This window comes from Nipponia nippon, unplaced genomic scaffold (assembly GCF_047370975.1).
Source record: "Nipponia nippon isolate SJK-2023a ecotype South Korea unplaced genomic scaffold, ASM4737097v1 scaffold_10, whole genome shotgun sequence".
Classification (NCBI taxonomy): domain Eukaryota; kingdom Metazoa; phylum Chordata; class Aves; order Pelecaniformes; family Threskiornithidae; genus Nipponia; species Nipponia nippon.
Genome location: NW_028262291.1, coordinates 31,602,076 through 31,620,161, shown reverse-complemented (window position 1 = coordinate 31,620,161; position 18,086 = coordinate 31,602,076). Strand labels below are relative to the sequence as shown.

At 43.5% G+C, this 18,086-nt stretch overlaps 1 protein-coding gene across 4 annotated transcripts in view; it reads right to left on the bottom strand.

Annotated features, from left to right (window-relative positions):
* The window catches only part of DPF3 (double PHD fingers 3), a 200,846-nt gene that overhangs the window by 44,161 nt on the left and 138,599 nt on the right, over positions 1-18,086 (bottom strand). Inside the window, exon 11 of one of the 4 annotated variants that reach the window (XM_087746421.1) lies at positions 14,161-14,764. The exons of 2 other annotated variants lie outside the window; for them this stretch is intronic. The gene's annotated coding sequence lies outside the window, so the exon portion shown is untranslated. Of the gene's footprint in view, positions 1-12,615; positions 14,765-18,086 lie in introns of those variants that run through there. One more of the 4 variants, XM_087746420.1, reaches the window with a different exon arrangement.

Genomic DNA, 18,086 nt, shown 5'->3' with positions numbered 1-18,086 from the left:
CTGCATAGCTGCAGATTGCTCTCTGTTAGCCCAGGGCTTATGACATATCTAAGGGAAAAAGAATTCCTCACGGACATGTCTTTCTTCAGCCTCCAAGTCAGATCCTGTTTCACATTAAACAATGTGCCTTGTGGTACCATGACCCCAACCTAATGTCATTGGAAAGATTTTTTTCAGTTATGTCAGCAGTGTGATGAGGCACTGTAGCGTATAGTAAGCATGTCAGTAGATACTCAAAACCTTAAAATTCTTTTTCCTGCCCTCCCTGCTCTTCTTCTTTACAGTTTCTCTATTTTCCCGCTACTTTGGTTCAAAACCCAGTGTTTTTCATAATCTACGAGAAAATTCACACATCCAAGACTTTGTGGAGCAGCATTAGTGAAGACCATCCCTGCTCCATGTCACAGCACTTCTTGGCATTCCCTCTGTGGCAGAATACCCGAAGGCAAAGCTCTGTAGCTGCATATGGTGGGGTACTATAGGTAGATTCAAATTCCCTTAAAAAAAAAAAAAAGGCTAATTCAGCTCAGAAAATATTTTGCTTTACACAAAGAGCAGTTGAAAATATGGTTCAGGTTGGTACAGACACTGTGGGAACCAGAGAGCTGGAAAGGTCTTTCTTGCTTAATTTCATTGCTCATGTGGTCAAGATGAAGAAACAGTCTTATTTTGCTAATCTTGAGATAAACGGCATTTGCTACAGCGAAGGTGTGCAGCAAAGTCTGCAGCTGGAAGTCAGTTAACAATTCAGGTGGTGGCTCAGCCCTGGCAAACCCAGGATCACTCTCGCATGTCTGTATCAGCCCCGCAGATCTAACGGGGGAAGAAGTAACACATATTTATGGTGTCACCAAAGTCAATAGACAGACCTCTAAAATACACCCCGGGAGCAGTTCTGTTGAAGGAGAAGGTGATATGTTAACATCGGCACTTTCTAATCTACCATAACTATTCTCTACCTAAACTTTTGCTATGCCGCAATAGCTATAAACAACATAGACAATAAAACTTGCAGTGAGAAGGTTTCCAACAGCTCATCCCTTTGTCTTAAAGCAATATTTTAAAGTATAGATCAGGCCTGAAAGCTCCCTCATCTTTGTCAAAACTCTCCTCTGGATCTGAACCCTGTGACTGAGACCATATTTTATAGTGACACCCATGTTTCACATGCCACTGGCTTTAATTGTACACTATGTCCACCAGACATCTGGTCGGTGGAGTGGGGGGCGAACGCATTCAGACACCATTTCTTGACTCCCACACCCAGTGCAATTTCAGACTGCTGGTAAGGACAATTTTAACATAAATACCTTAAAAAAAACAAATCTGAAAATCTCTTCTGCTTACACTGGCTGCATAGCACTAAAGACCAAAACTGACATTAAAGGGCAGGAGCAATCTGCTGCTCCCAGGCGCTCTGTGACCAGTGAAGGCCTTAGAACGGCTCATTAGTGCTTCTTCAATAATGGATTCTGCATTGCAAGATTAATTGCAGCCATGTGCTCTGTCACACCCGCCACAGACTATTTAAGTTAACAATCCAATCAATAACCTTTTTCAAACAAAGGCAGAGATTATCTTGAGGGAAAAAAATAAGCAGAGACTCCTTTTTTAAAACAAATGTGAAATTATTTATATAGAGTAAAAAGAATTTTCACCCAGTTTCCAATTCTTTCCCTTATCTGCACTGTGTAGTGGTGGGCTTTTTAATCAATAGCGTAATGAAAACCCACAGGGCTCCTGGCTATATCACATCAGAATTTATTCCATAAACTATTCAGGTCTTTAAACAACTATAAATACATATTACAGATATAATGACCTATGTCGCAGGAACCCCATCCAAATAATGGAAGTTTTACATGCAAAGAAACTGCAAAATTCCCTCCTGCTAAGACTGAATAAGCATTGCTATGACCACTGCCACCATTAGACAGAATTATTATTACCGTTATTCATACAAAAGAAGGGAAAAGTAACTTGTAATTCTAATAAGGGATATGATGTTACAGTTAAAATATAAACATTTATCCCTCATTTGTCTGTCTAAGAATGCATGCCTATAGATATGTACCTGTCAATAACAGACAGATTAGAAAGGGCCCTTAAAAAGCCAAACCATCCAGCCGCACCTACAGGCTTGGCTCTGCCAGAATCCCAGGGCTCAAGGAGCTGCAACTCTCAGAAAAAGACCAAACATGACTACGGGATGAGGATGGGGAGCTCTTGGCATTTTCCTGGCCCTTCCCACCTTACAACGTCAAGGCGTTACGATGCAGGGACATATGTAGGACCTGCCTGCTCAAATGGATGTACTCATAAAAAAAAGCCTTCAAAAGTGTTTGGGGGGTGGATCCAAGGCACTGCCTGCCACAGTACTTCTGTGATACAGGGAAGCAGGAATATTTCATTACAGAAAAATATAACAGATTTCCCAGCAGCCAGGGCAGGGGTGGGTGTCAGAGGCTGCAGGTGAAGAGCTCTTGTCTCACCCCCTCCGGCGCAGAGCCCTGCTGAATCCAGCTGCTTAAGAAAAACAAGCAAACAAACAAAAAAGGAAGTCTCACTCATAGGCACCACTGGGTTTTATTACTATTAGACAGAAGAGGAGGAGAGGAAATATTACCACTGTGAATTTCTGTGTCCTGATGGAAATGAGAAAAACCTGGCTGTTTCTCCCAGTGTCCCAGCACCGCCAACTCTGCTACAGAAGTGAGTCTGAAAGGACTCGAGGGCCTCAGTGAATAGGCTGGTCAGTCTGATTTGGTCAGAGACCAACTTTCCTCTAATCTAATATGCCGCAATACGCCAGTAATTGTGGAAGAATTAACGCCTTTAATAATTGATGGAGCTCTGAAACCATTCAGCTGTAGCAGAGCTTATAGTTCCTATTATTTCATTTCCTGGCCCTATAGCCATGCTGGCCAGCATGGACAGAGCTTAAACCGAGCCCGCAGAAAGGGAAGGGGCGCTCTGCTGCATTAGCAGCCGGGACTGGCAGCCAGCTGCACTCCGGAGGTGGTGGTTTGCTTCTCTGTACTGCCAGTTCCAGTGGAAAAAGAGACATAAATTACAAGCAATTGCTCGAATATTCGGCACCGGTAGAAGAGAGCGTGCTTTAATTGCTCACCCAATGGGCAAATAAAACGCCTGTGCAAAAGATAGTGGTTCAGTCCCAGTCACAGTTAGGCAGGTGTAATTGGAGTCAATGGGAACTGAAAGCAGGACAGACCTGTGTTTGAAAGCAATTAATGCTGGAGATCTTGAGGAAGTTATAACATGGTGGTGCGTGGAAGGTGGCACTTGCAGCTCACTCTCCTGCACTACCCTGCTGTTGCTTTAGCCATGCAAACACCTAAGGGCATGGGGGGAGCAAGCTCCTGCTGAAACACCCCTCATCTCAAGGCACTCCCCGGAAAGTTTTGTTGCCTGAGTAAAGTCCGCTCACCAGCTCAACTTGCTCCCAGCTTTGACTCCGCAATGCCGCATAATTTCCTCTGAAATGTTTTTAAGCGTCAAAAGCATTAGCTAGAACAAAGAGCCTGGGCTACAGAGGGTACACCGAGAGCAGAGCTTGGCTCAAAGGCTGTTCACGTGCATAAACAAAGTGAAGGATCTGTGCATACACAGACTCAGGTGCACCCAGAGAAATCAGCCGCAGACAAGGCAGAGTAACTCTGTCTGGCACAGGGCGGTGGGAGGAGCTGGGTGGGATTTGGGGGTGACCTCCAGAGCATGCAAAAAGAGAAGCCAGGAGCGAGTTATTCTGGGCATCCTAATGGTTTGTCAGTCAAATCACTCTCTCCCCACACACCATCCCCTTGGTAGCAGATGCCACAACTCTTATAGGAAAACTACTTGAGAAATGTTTTAAAACCACTTTACTGCGATAGGTTTGTGTGTGCCTTTCCCTGCATAGCCCCCCCCCTTCCTCAGCATGCACAGTCCAGCCATACGTATCTTAGCAGGGAGAAACGAAAAACAGAAGTTACAGATTTTAAAAGCCTCTAAAAACTGCCAACAATTAACTTCAGCGTATACAAATCACCGCCCTGGGAGAACACACTGATTTGGGCTGGTGATGCTGCAGCCAGGCGCTCTGCTCTGGGCTCACATTTGCCAGAGGGAGGATGAGCCCTGCCAGGGTGCCCGCTGCTGTGTGGGGGTCCCCTTCTGGCCAGGCACGCCTGCCCCTCCAAAACTGCCTGTGACGGGCTGAAATCTGCACCTCCATTTCATATCATCTGGGGGTCTGTGCTGCGGCAGATCTGGGGCAGATCTGGGGCAGTCTTGCTCCTCTGCCTTTCCCTCCAAGGCCGAGCAGCAGGGATTCAGGCACACACCTGACACGCTGCTCAGTTCACTGCAAAGATGCTGTGATAATGCAGAAGTAAGGCAGCAAACTGGGCTCTGCGTATTTGCAACCCGGGGATCAGAAATGGCCCCCAACCTTAAAGCCAGAGGAAATGCCACACGCCTGCAATGGCCCATCTCAAAACCAGCCTGCTCCTCTCTGCTCCTCCTCTTCCAGACCAAACCCCTATTAGCCACTGTTGGCCGCTAGACAAAATGGCTATTTCTTGCCTAAGAAAAGTAATGTGGAAGCACTCAAATAACCTCATACTGAAGCATCAGCTTGTTAATGCACTGGTAAGTCATGCCAACGCTGTACAATTCCTGGGGGTGAATTAGGTCAGAGTGACCTCCAGAAAACCCACTAGGCTGCATCGCTGCGCGCCGCATTATGGGTAACGATCTGCTAATTGCCAGGAGGCACTTGGGCTGCTTACCAACACCAACAGGAAGGAAACCTGCCTGCAGGCACCGCACGGACTCCATATGCCAGGGACATAACTCCTAATAACGAGAATAAACCCATTTATAAAGCGTGAACTGGCCAGGAGTATGGGCACCGAATGCTAATGCTGCCCAGCAGGTACACCTCGCAGGGGTCGGCTACGTGAGACCCCCCCAGCAATACCGCCCGCGCAATGCAGGGCAGGTTTTGCATTTGGTTGCACAGTGAAGTAGGGGTGAGGTAGATGGAGACGAAAATGCGGGAGTGGGAGGAAGGCTGCTTATCCAGACAAGATGAATCACCACAACCTCGAAAGCTAACATCCCCTTTGCCTGGGGGACATTTTTGTTACCCTTCAACAAACTGCAGTGGAAAAAAACCTCGGGCGCGGGCTCCGACCTCGTCGCTATGCACTGCAGGCTCCCCAGCCAGGCCAGCTCACACACCACAGAGCTTTCAATCAACTGGCAGGCTCACTAAACCCTTTCAAAATGAGCAACCAAGCAAAAATACTTGGTCATAAACACTAAAAATAGGAATGGAGGATTGGGTTTTGTTTTGCTTTTTAACTTGGTGAAGCCAGTTCTTCCTAGTGCATTAAATCCACCTCCCTGCCAGCCCATTTAGAACATCTCCTCCCCCCGGGAGAGCCAAAATCCTCAGCTATAATGAGAGGAGTGGGGTGGTATTTAAAATGCTAGGGAAAGCGCAGCCTGAATAGCCTTCCGCGTGAGTATTACCTTTGTTAAAACCCCCCATAAAACAAGATATCAGCTCTGCCCCTCCTCCCCTCCCTTTAACCTGAACAAGGACTCTGCTACCTGCTTGAACACGTCTGCTGTCCAAATACCTGGTACTTCCCCAATATTCCCGGTGTTAAACTGCCCTGCTAACACACCCAGACAGACGGCAGCACGGCTGCAGGGATGCCCAGCACTGCCCAGCGTACCCATTTTATCAAGGTAGTGTTCGACAAGACTGGCTCCGGCATTTTCACGCTGACCCGACAAAGTTTGTCTAACCCGAGCTGGCGGCAACAGTGGATGGGACACATCGTTTCCCCAGGGCACTCCGACCGGGGCTTCTCCGCTGGAATTACACAGGAGAGCGCGACAGAGGCAATGCTTTGTGATGTGGGCACCTCTTCACTAAAAACAGGCCACGTTCACTCAGTCAGTTTGGAGAGCATCAAGACAAGCCCTCTGCACCACTGCGGTCCTCCTCAAGCACCGAGGGCTTTGGGGACAACTTCAGAGGTGATTTCACCCATGGGCCAGGAAACAGCCATCCCATAAAAGTAACCGTCAATTGAAAACCGGGTAGGCTGGATTTATGCTGGTGAAAGGGAAAAAGGAGAGAGTATTACTAATCTCTGGACAAATTTTCTTTCTAGAAAGATTAAGGAATGACTCTAGACTAATTCCCTGCCAGCATGTTTCCAGAAATTCCAAATCAAATGGCAAACTCCAGAGAAATTATTTAAACATGATCATTTTAATATTAAATAAACTTAACTACGCAGAAGACACCATGCCATTGCACAGGCAGTGACCTCATTGCTGTTACATGAGGTAACCACATTATCATCCAGGTAAAGAAATTCAGCACACGATGGGTAAATGGCTGATAACCGATGCAAACATGCTGTAAATGCAAGAGGTCTGACTTTCCCACACAAGCATAATTCACACTGTTGCTAATGTGATTGTATATTCAGACATAAGTAGAACTGCCTCACTCAACTAAACACAAACAAAACCAATTTGGAGCTTCAGTCCCTCATTGAAACCCTTTCAGCTGCCGAATGGGCAGTGTCCTCCACGCACACTCTCCATTGTTTGTAATGCAGTGCCAAAAGCTGGAAAAATCCCATCGTCTACTGATTTTTTCCCTTCTCTGTTAGTTATCCCCCCTGTTTGGTTGGGAATTTCTAAGTGCCAATCGAGAGTTCATCAATATGGCAGCCAGTTTTCACTTCCCCATCAAAGTCCCAGCAACATCAATATCTAGAGGGAAGTAAGAGCTACAACTGTACCCTGCAGAGCATCAGTACGCGCTCGGTAGGGAGGAGTGAAATGTCTCAGTTTACTCTCTAAAAAATGCAATTTCAGGGTGATCTGAACATCTGAGTGAAGGAGTGAATTTGAAGGAAGTAGCTTCAGTCAAAATCATGCAGGAGGGGAGAAAGGGTTAAGGGGCAGCAGAGGGAGAAACTGATTTTTCAGAAAGGGTGAGACATTTTGTGCCAGTGTTTCACAAACAAGAAGTGAGAGTTTCATTTTGGAGCAGTACCTTGCTTCCGAAGTGAGCTCGGTGGAATTGTTTTTAAGAGAGGGAAAAAATACTCACAAATGAAATGTTTCATTCAAGCCTGTGCACACTTGGCAGTGGGAAAGGGTTGTTTCATTGAGAAAAAGAAAACGCATTTCATTTCGTATCAAACCAGAATCTTTTCTCCTTACCAGGGTATTTTTCAGTTCAGTTATTTGAACAGCCTTTTTGAGTAACTGTACAACAAAATGCTGCCAGAGACACCAAAACAGCAGGATTTTTTTGTTTGTTTTTCACAGGAAAAATACCAGATTAAAATCCACGACCTGTTTTCTCAGAGCTCACCAGACCTTCTGCCCCAGATTAGGCAAGTCAAAGTGCAGGCCATTCTTTAACCTGTAACAAGTGAGTAGCATTGCTTTAACCTACACAACCGATACTTCATAGCAGATAAATACCACATCAGATTAAACAAGAAATTAGCTAGTTCCATGGCAGTGGACACAAATGTCCCTCATTAAACAGTTCCCTAGTCCTGCTCCTTTTCAGCACCAGAGGAATTGCTTAACAGAGACTACACAAAAATAGAACATTATTGTATTTAATGCCAGAAAATTATCTTCCATGGTACTACGGGGATCTGTGAGTCTTCTGACCCTGCTCTTAGCTGGGTGCTACATTGGCTAGTGGGACTGTTGCTCAGTGGTTCTGTTAATGGCAAAGAGCTTGGGAAGTCCTCTCCTACAGGCTGGTCTGACCAGGTTCTGGCACCTCAACTCCTCTCACCTTTAACAGCTGTTGAGGGTGTTCATCACCTGCGACATTCACTGTTAGGTGGGATCCCATCACCCAAGAGATGTTTGGCAATTCTCAGTGATAGCTGCACTGAGCCTAATGGGGACTAGTTCTTCTTCACATAATGCCAGACCCATAAATATGTAAACAGTCACAGAGGAATCTAATGGGTGCAGATGTCCTTAGGAAATTCTTCTCCAGTTTTTTATTTCAGACTGCTAAGTAATTATAAAATCTCACCCTCAATGGAAATGAGGAAGGGGTCTTGAAGAGCTAATTAATGAAGAGGCTGACCTGGCCTTGCAAGGAAAATGAAGCTCCCTAACCCAGGGGAGGTCCTCTTCTCCAGGTGAAGAAATACATGGCTCTGGACCATCTGGATGTCTGAAGAGTACAACAGCAATCTGAATTCAACACAGAGAGGGTCTGTGAATAGTTAAAAACTCCCCTAAGCCTCCAGGCTGATGGACACATTCAGAGACACAGTTGGTGTGGAAAGACCTGAGAAGAGCTGGGAGCTGTTCTTTAAGAATCCCAAGCTCAGATATCCCAGCAATGGATGAGATTTCTGAGCCAAGATCCAGCTGCAGAATCCACTGCACTGTAAAACAAGTTGTTGAGCCTGAAGAAAGGGCTGGAAAGACATTAGTGTTGTTTAACACATTTAAGTCACTCCCAGCAGAGCACTGATGTGAAGCAACTATGATTTGTACCAACAGGAGAAAATTATTTTCTCAAACATAGGCTTAAAACCACCCCACGTAAACTCCACCGCACAAAGTGCTACATGAACTTGAAAGCTATGTCGCACTGGCTCACTGGCACCAAAATAAAAGTACCCCTTTAGTGACAGCACAGCTTTCAGCTATTTCCCATCCAATGACTTCCTCTCACCTTGGAGAGCTGGCCTCAATACTGACTCCTGAAATCACCATATGAAGAAGTTAATGGCTGTTGGCTAATGAGCAAAATTCAAATTAGTCAGCTAAGTCTTCAGCAACGCTTGACAAAACTCTCTCCAGCATTATTTAAAATCTCTAATCTGTTTCAAAAAAGAAGGCTGTATCTGAAAGATTTGGTCACGTTCATTCTCTTCCTGCAGTCCACAATGAAGCCACCAACACCAGGACACTAACAGCAAAGACTGAAGAAACATAATGAGAAGGGGCTTCAGTCCAGGCAAAAAATGACTCTTAACACCTGTGCAAACTTAGAGATTAACTAGAAGGTCTTACTGAGAATTGGTTATGGAAGATGAAGAGCACCAAGAAATGAAACTCCACTCCGAAAAAAAAAACACTCAGCATAAGATATTGAAGGAAGGCTACGTCTGTTCCGACTCAAGACGTACCATCCATCAGCTGGGATCCCAAAGAAGGAGGACCCCTCTGGGAGCTCCCCAGAGCAGCTGCAGTAGGCAGCAGGCAGGCAGCGGTAGTTCCAAAAGCTTCAGCCCGCCGCCCAGCTTCAATGTTCAAAGTGTATTGCCTTTTCCATAGCAGTGCCATAGGTGGTTTGTAGGCCATTCAGAGCTACCACAGCTATCTAAGACAACATTAAACAGAACTGTTTCGAATTATATCCTGAGTGGCGATATTAGGCACAACACTGTGCTCCAGAAATCTGCACTCTTTTAAAGGTAAATGCCATCCTTCTCCCATCATGGTGCACACACCACAGAATCATGAAGAATTACAAGCTGCAAGGACAAAACTTCATCAAATAACAGATGATATGGTAAAAGTTTCTAACACACACAGCAAGAGCATTTGTGCCAACGGCAAAAAATGCAGTCAGGTCTTAAAAAGTATACTGGTGAAATTAAGGTGCCACAGATGGATGGCTCTCATCTTAAGTCATTAAAATCAAAGATAGGACTAAACAGTGGCAAATGTCCAGCTTTGGTGCAGCAAAGGAAATACAATTTTACAATAATTTTTGAGGGACAATGATGTTAAACACATCAAGCCACAATTTGGACAAGCCCAGCCAAAGCTAAGGGGAACAGTCACTGCTTATGTTCTGTGCTGTGTATGCTTTATGTAAGCTGAGGTCCTACCCAGCCATCTTCAACACCGATGGGATGGGGCACAGAGAAGTTTATGTCATTGCTAATCAGCATTAAAAGCTTGGCTTTAAAGAGAAAGGGCTATGGGGTTTTTTATCATCTGTAGGCTGAGGGATCTGATTACAAATAGGACTCATAGCTCCAGGACACAAATTTAACCAGATTTTTTTTTCCTGATTCCAGACAAAAGTTTGGAATAAATCTTAAACCAGTGCAATATTCTAGTTCAGGTCAAAGCAAAGAAGCCGATGCCATTTTCAGCCCACCCAGAGAACTCGGGATTCCAGCCCTCAGCTTTGCCAGCCTTCAGCTCAGTCTCAGCCCAGGGAAACCTGGCTTTGGGGGCACCCATGAGCTGCCGCAATGCTGGCAGACATTTTTACTCCCTCCTCCTGCCACTCCTGACTCTTACCAGCAAGAACCCTTCTCCAGACAGGAAAATAAGATACCTTCCTAACCAGCATGATAACATAAATCTGCTCTGGGCCTTAGGGAACAGTGGTATTTTTTTCTGTTCAGATAATTTCTGCAAAATTCTATTTCCAGTCCTGTGGCTTAAAAAAAAAAAAAAAAAACAAACAAACAAACGAAAAAGGCACAGAAACATTCAAAGTAATAAGACTTATGCAGAGTTGTTCTCTGGAGTCTGACAGCCTGTAACAATAGCTCTGCTGTAGTGGGAAGGATGCCATTCATCTAAACAGGGTGTTGACAGACATCCATAAAGGCCAATTTCAACATACACTTTCACTCCTGGTTACCTTAGCAGAAATGTCTAGCTCTGCTCTCTGCATCCATCACACTGGGGACAATGAAAATGACAACTGAGTTAGAATGGGAGCTGACCTATTGAACACGAAAAGTGCACTGATGCCACAAGCAGTTTCCTTCCTTTCTTCAACTTTCCTTTCTTTGATTTGTCAGCATTCAGCTTTGCCCTCGGTCCAACCTCTGTCTGGGTCTCTCTGTCCTATGCAGCACAGCAGAAAGCTCAAGAGGAGCTAGGAGAAGAACAACAAAAGCAGCAATGGCTGGGGGCTCAGGATCTGTCACCACATACCCTCCCTTGTCTCTCTGCTTTGGGGCAGGAAAAGAAGATTACTTGCCCCCTGTGAAATCCCTGTGGAAAAGTAGTTTTGTAGGCCTGCAACTCAGATTATTCTAAGAACACCTGAGAGCAAATCACAGGAAGGAAATTGGAAGTTGCTAGGAGGGGCTTTAAAACCAGCAATCCTACCACACAGTATGCGCTCTAAGGAGACCATCATAGCTACCTTCTCAGCGCGCCTCAGAAATACGGTTAGCGCCTTACCCCACCTTTTCAGCTGCCTCTGGTCCCCAGTGCCCAACAGGTGAAAAGGAAGGAAAGACCTTTTTAGCCACAGAACAGCTGAGGACAACCCAGTAAGGAGTCCATGAGCTGCTCTATCAGATCCCAAACAGGTTCCCAAGAGCCACAGTGACTGAGGACAGCAAAGGCAGCTTAAACTGCCTTTTGGTTTCCTCCTTCCTCCAACGAATCAGCCAAAGGCCTTGCACAGGTAAAGACAAGGTCTGAAGGCAAGCAGTGAAGTTTTCAAGTAATATTCACCTGAAGAAAGAGCGAAGAAACAAAACACTAAGGGAAATTAAAATTACACGTGTGAAAAATAAAACTTTGTAGGGAAAGGCTGTAAAAGAAAACCAAGAATAGTTCATTCTCTGCTGCAAAGACACACACTCTGTCACACACAACTGTTAAAAATTAGGCAGGTAGGAGCCCATCTGTACAATTCTGTACAATTCCTCTATTGCCTGACTGGATTAATTTCTGATGTGTTCTTTAGGACTTATTTGCCACTTAATCTGCTGGGGAGGGGGGGGGGGGCAGTTCACTACTCTAAAAGATCTGTACCCACATCAGAAGGTCTCTTAAAAACTACACCTCAGCTGCTATTTTACAAGCAGCTGCCAATGTAAAAAAGGCCATCTATAGCCTCTACTGGTAGCAGAGAAATTGATGGGAAGGCAGAGGAAAGGCAACAGAGCTTCATAAAAATGACAGCAGGCCTATTAGGGAAGAGGACACCCACAGTTTCCTAAAAAGATGGCATCTAATGTGAAACAGTATTTCCTCTTTCTCTTTCCATCCTATACAACCATACTACTAATGTAATGTGTGTAAAGGGAAAGGGAGGGTTCACGCCTGCACTGTCAAATGCAGCAAAGGGAACCACAGTTTCCAGTTACTCCAGTGACTGGATTAGAAATGGCATAGGTAGGGTCAGGACTCCTTAAGGCAATGTCACTAAAATCTATATGAAAAGCTCTCATATAATTTAGACTCCACCTTTGAACCTAAATTGACTTAATGCAACTCTAATAATCTCATGGAGAAGGTTATTAAAATACAAACACATTTAGGAAGATCCTCTATTATCACCAAATGATAGGAAACACTCTTAAAATGAGTCCTACACAAAAGCAGTATTTTATTTCCTGCCTACCTTCACTATAGCAAGCAACAGGACCAGCTTCTGTAGTCCAATGAATGGAGAAAAGAAAGTAAAAGAGAAAAAGGAAGACAATTCTTGGTTAATGCCATGCTTCATTAAGAAATACAAAACAAAATCCAGGGACAAAAGTCGTAATTTACAAAATGGAAAAGGGAAACAAAATCGATAGAGGAGGAAGTTTTATTTTAAGCTTCAAAGAGAGTATTATAAACAATGGAGAGCTTAGAAAAGTATATGTACAAGTATGTTATTCGACAATGTCTTTTTAAAAGAAGATTATTTGCACTAAAAAAGACCTTGTGGAATTGGTTTGATAAAGTAATATTTACAGAGGAATATACAGTAGGGACGTTGGAAGCAGAACTTTTATTTGGAAGGAATATTACACAAGCTGAACTCAGACCCTACGGTTTGCAGATCTTCATTACAGTTGTGCGTCTTGTTATATTCTGATGAAATAAAATTTGATTTTTTTCTCTAGAGGCAGTTCACCACTGCAAGTTTAGAAAACAACAAAATGAACAAAACAAAACCATCCTGCTAAAGAGCCCAATTAGGACATAATTTTTTTGTCATTTAACTTAATGGGAGCAGGACTCAGGTCTACCAGACATCTTACATGGTTATTTTTGGCCCTATGTGTTAATCTGGGAAGGAGCAAGAGAAGAGGAAGGGAGAAGAGGACAAAATCTGCTGCTGCTGACACATGGAAACCTCTCAGTGAGGTGAGTTTGAGTTTTAGGTGTGCAAGAAACATGATGCAGGATCAGGCGCTCTGGCATTTTCACCTAGTCAGGATGCATTTTTCATAGACATAGCTTTTTTCCCTCCAAAAGCCAACATAAGCCACATTAACAAAACCACTTTTTCTATCGATACCCTGGGTCTATACCAATAGGTACACCTGGCACCCCTGTTACAGAGGAGAAGCTGATCTCAGAGCCAAGTCCAATACCCTTCTCCTAGGACACAAAGCTATCCTGCATCCTTACTAGACTGCATCACACATGACAGCGAACAGTCCTGAGCTATCCACTGTGCGCAGATTTGGCAGCCGACAAAATCCTCCAGTGCTTGTACGGAGCAGAACACATTATTTCTCTGAGAAGATGACTAACAACTTAGAATTTGGGATGTGAACATCCCTCACCGCTGCCTCACAGGACAATTTAGGATTGTAGCTGTGGGAACTCACATTCTTCCCCTGCTAAGTAACCCCTGTTGCTTACTGCTGACATGCAGGTACACCTGTACACTTTCCAAAGTCCACGACCACTAGAAAGGGCTGAAGTACACAAGATTTCTACACATGGCATCATCCTTGACTGCAACAGGAAGCTCTGTGCCAAGAGCACTTGAACGTTTAGATACTTCCCTCACAACCAACTCGCAATCAGCTGTGGAATTACCAAAAAAAACACCAAACCCTAAAGTTAACAGAGTTGTTTTCCTTTTTTAAACCCCTCTTTCAGCGTAAGTATTTCACAGGGTTGCTCTAGAGCAAACCCCCTTCGCTGTGCAGAAAAGACACATCGGTCCTACCGGGAGAAGACAGTCTGTTCAATTGGCCACAAAATCTGGTAACAAAAAAATCCAGCCACTGAGCCTGGTCTTTGCAATTTCAACAGTTTTTGTTCAGATTTGTGCCTAACACAGTACAGCAAAGTAAGTTTTAATCATCTGACAGGATAATATTATTAAGGAGAAAGTAAACCAGAACAATCTTCACTTACCACATCCAATTTGCAAAAAACAAAGATACCCAGCACATGTATGAATGGCTTCTTTAAAGTAAGAGAGAGAGCAGAGTTGATCTTTATTTTCATTATTTAAAAAAAGTTTTTTCCTTAAAGTAAATATTCAGTCTTTATTTTACATTAAGTGCTTTTTAAAATTTCATGTCTTCACAAAATTGCATTTAAAATTTGAAGTAAAATGTATTTCAAACAAAAATACTGTGCAACTTCAGCACTTCTTTTCTCTCTTAAATATCGAAATAAATAAAATAGTTAAGTCTTTTTTCAGTTTGTTTGTTTTTCAGTCAGTTCTACTGTAGATCAATTCCAGTTTGACCTGGGTTTATACACACGCTTAAAAGAAAGTGAAATCAAGACTTTAAAAAACTTCTTTGTATTGCACCAGCTTAGGGCATCCCCAGAACTTCTCTCAACAGTTGGCAGCCGACTTCCCACAGTCCAGGCTCCTGTGCCAGATGAAACACCGGCACGGAAGGGTCAGGGCAAGGAGAGGAGAGGCATCAAATCATCCTGGCTTCTCTCGGCCTTCTTCTGAAATGTCTTGCTTGAAGGATGCTGGAGTCCATGAGGGCAGGGCTGACTGTGGAGGGAAAGGCAATACAAAGTAAAACTAAACAAACTCAAACAGACAACAAAAGCAAGCGTTCAGAAAAAAACAGAAGCAGCATAAACCAACCTTCCAACACTGTTTGCGTTCTAGTTCTTTGAAAATATAGCTTGACAGACTCAGTTTCAACTGACCATGGGAGCCATAAGTAAATACAAAGCAAACAAACAGGATATCAAGGAGCACATCCAAAAGAAAGGCACCGAACGCTGTCAGTCTTTCTTACTGTGAACATCATTAAATAACCTTCATCATTCAGCTTAGACAGCTGTCTCTTCACTAGAGGTTAAGACCTTTGCTTATGAAATCCTCCTCTGATATATTACTAATTATTTGTACAGAGCCACAAGTGTATGCAGCGCTGCACAAAAGACATTTTTGGAAGTCTGAACGATACACATAGGGTGGCAGCAATGTGATAACTTCTGGAAATAAGTGGGAGACTGCATTTTGCATTGCATTTAATCCATGAATGGACTAAGTTGCATACTGCTAAGCTCCTGAGAAGTATTAGAGAGCCAATAAAATAATCTCTTTATTTCCACAAAACGCAAGTGCCTCCCCCCATGTCTTTCCCACCCCTCTCATATCAGTTCTGGACAACACAAAGGTCCAAAATCTTAGGAGATGCCAGTGACCAAAAGGATAACTCAAAGATATGAACTGGCAGCATCCCCTTAACAGGGGTATCAGAACTTGAAATCGCAACAGCTGGGTTTTTTTTCTAAATGTTATTACAACTTGTCTTCTCTGAAATTGGCAACTTAACACTCATGGAAATACAGACAGGGACATGAAAATAGTTCCGACCCAGTTTCAGTATTCTATGGTATTTATACAGATTGGGGTTTTTTCAGCCCTGATAGATATCTGGCAAAGAGAACAAAGGTTGGTAGGGTTTATTGTAATGGCTCAGTCAGCAAAAATTCAGCCTGGCTACATTCCTGCACTGTGAGGGTTTGTCAAAACAACCCCATGCCAGCATGAACACATGCATGTGCCTCATAATTTACATATACTCATAGCTACAAATTTTATATAAATAAGAAAAAATCACGGAGAATAAGAAATGGGTGTTTATTGGAAACATCTACATATGTTACAGCACAAAACACACTGGGCAGATTTTGCAGTTTTTATAATAAGACAACTCCCAGTGGGGTCAATACAATGTTTGCTTGAGGAATTGATTCAGTAAAACTGCTTGCCATGGGGAAGAGGCAAATTGCATAAGGAACCAGGCTTTGAAAGCTCCATAGTTTGATGGTATTTGAATTATAATTTTCGGGCGCATCTCAAAATACGATTGGAAGAATTAACCAAAGAAAGGCCAAGCAGGCAGGAGAGAACACCGTGGTGACCCGGTACAGTCCAGACTCAACGATTCTCTGGGTGCAGCTCTCGTTTGCTCCATGCATCAGCAGGCAGCAAACTGAGTCTCTGTCTTCAATCAAGAGCCTAAGCTGAGGTCTGTAAAATGGCAAACTGGAACTCAAAATGAATAACTAATGTAAAAGCTCAAAGGCAAAACAATGCAGGGAGGGGATTCTAATAACATATTCTGCTGAAACAAATGGCCATCTCGGAGCTTGTCTACACCATACTAGCAAGCGTATTAACAGTGAGATTTCATTCAATAAAAGCAATAGCTAAGAAAGCCCAGTGCTAATCCTTCTGAAGCCAGTGGCAAAGTTCTCTCTGGACCTTGTTTCAGCACCCTAGGCTCATCATTTATGACCTTACCACATATATACAATGTTATTCCAAGCACCATTACATACACAAGAAAAAAATATCCAACCTGGAAAACTGGGGGGCGCCCGGGTGGAGGGAAGAGATGCAAAGTGAAGCAAAACAGATTTCAGTTCCATCCCTGTTCTGCCACATGCCTCACAGTCTCCTTTTATTTTTTAACTGTTATGCCAGAACCCCATATTTTCTTAAAATTTTCTCTATATTATCATGCTTAAAATTTTAAACTGTTTTCATGCACGAGCTGAGGTCTGTCCCTGCTAAAATGTCAACTAATTAAGAGCCACAAAAGGGAACATGCTAAGGATCAGTGCACACTCTACGCATAGCCTTCCTTGCCACTAATCAGCTGCTCAAGCAGCACATCACTTCCTTATTTCTCCTGCTCCCATCCGTGAATCATAGTTTGCAGAGGATGGATCAGGAAATTGTGTCTTTTCTAAGATCCTTTAGTATGGAGCAGTAGAAAGGTGCCTGAGGAGACAGCTCACATGATTAAACACAGAAAAGTCTGAATTTAGGACCTGAAATGAACCATCCCTTTATTCACATTTCACATCGGAGTTGTCTTATTTTGGTACATGGTTTTTGTGGGAGCATGTGTTTCAGGAGAATCTTTGGACAGCCTTGTGCTAACCTTCCTCTAATAAGAAGGATGTCTTTGGAGGAGGACTGGAAAAGCCAGGCTTGTGATTAGTTGAAGGACTGCACCTTCAAAGATCTTCTTATGAAGCTCGGAACAGCAGGTCTCATTGAACTGCTGAAATCACTGGGGAATACAGAGCATCACATTCCTTTCTGATTTCGAAGATGACTGTATTTTTTAGGTACAACCTGGAATTCACACTGAAAACTCTCTTTATGCCTTCCTAGTTTGGTTTGGGACTTATGTGTCATTTCTGACCTGGCTATGCTAGCGTCAGACTCCTCTTTTTTTTATTTTTCATTGCATTTATGAAATCTCCTTCTATATATTTTCTGCCTCATTAACATCTTCCCCTCGTCCATCTGAGAGGGTCTCATGTAGCAGCCCCTTTGCTTTGCTTTCATCTTTAACTTATGAGCTACCAACCCTCTTTCCCTGTTCCCAGCCTTCACTCCGGCAGTACCTGGCCTGAGAATATTTCATTTCCATGTCAATGCTCCATTCAATATTCACTGTTAACACTACTCTACAGCCTAGCTTAAACAAGTACTCTTTTAGCTTCCATCTCTACATCTTAATTTCCTCCCTGTGATTGATGCATCCCTATGGTCAGTACCACACTGCTCAGCCTGCTGGACTAAACCCATGTTGGTTATCTCAGTCTAATAAGACATCTTGAGGAATCCAAAGACTACTCTGCTCTCCGTAATGATGAATTTATTTTACCTTCCTTCCTCTCTCAGGACTAGATTGAACCAGTGACCATCCATACACACGTTAATGGTATAAATAACAGTGATGGATATTTTTCTATGTTATATCTGTAATAAATGTCAGCTGGCAATTTTTATGCACTCTGTGAGCCATTGTGGCTTCTTTCTGAGGGTACTGCGCTAC